The sequence below is a fragment of the Egretta garzetta genome, unplaced genomic scaffold, assembly GCF_000687185.1.
Source record: "Egretta garzetta isolate BGI_Z169 unplaced genomic scaffold, ASM68718v1 C8299416, whole genome shotgun sequence".
In the NCBI taxonomy this organism is placed as follows: Eukaryota; Metazoa; Chordata; class Aves; order Pelecaniformes; family Ardeidae; genus Egretta; species Egretta garzetta.
Window position 1 is genome coordinate 1 of NW_009267496.1, and position 587 is coordinate 587.

Sequence of the window (587 nt, forward strand, 5' to 3'; positions counted from 1 at the left end):
CAGAGTTCCCCACCTCCACCCACTTCTTCAGCCCTGGGGGGGTAAGGTGGGGGCCCCGGCCCCGCAGGGGGTGAGGTGGGGTCCCCAACCATAGGGCACCCCAGGAACTGCCTACCTCAGAGAGGGTGAGACCAGACCACCCCATATTGGAACCTCAGAGCCTCGCCACCCCACAGGGGCACCCCAAAGTCCCCCTCCCCGCCCGGGGAGAGAGTGAGGCTATACCACACCTAGGGCCCCCCACCCTGTAGGGAAGAGAATGGGGGTGAGCTGGTTGCCACCTCAGAAAGTCACCCAATTCCTCACACACCCCCCATTCTGTGGGTACGCACACAGACCCTGGGGCTCCATAGAGGGGCCCACGCAGACCCCCAGGACCCCCCTCACCCTCGTGGTAGCTGAACACCTCCATGCTGGGCTCTGTGTAGGGGTTATAGGCCGGCTTGAAGCGCAGCTGGGTGATGCCTGAGAACAGAGGGGAGGTGATGGGGGGGCCCTGGGGAGTCCCCAGCCCCCCCAAGTGCCCCCCCATACCCAGCTTGGTGAAGAACTGCCGGAGGATGCCCATGAGGTGGCCAAGGGTGAGG

General features: G+C 65.2%; 1 long non-coding RNA gene across 1 annotated transcript; it reads right to left on the bottom strand.

Annotated features, from left to right (window-relative positions):
* LOC118453178 lies at window positions 1–587 on the bottom strand. Its single transcript, XR_004843111.1, has 3 exons — window positions 535–587; window positions 388–465; window positions 1–33 (listed from the first exon to the last, which is right to left on the bottom strand). It is a non-coding gene; the product is annotated as an uncharacterized LOC118453178 (long non-coding RNA).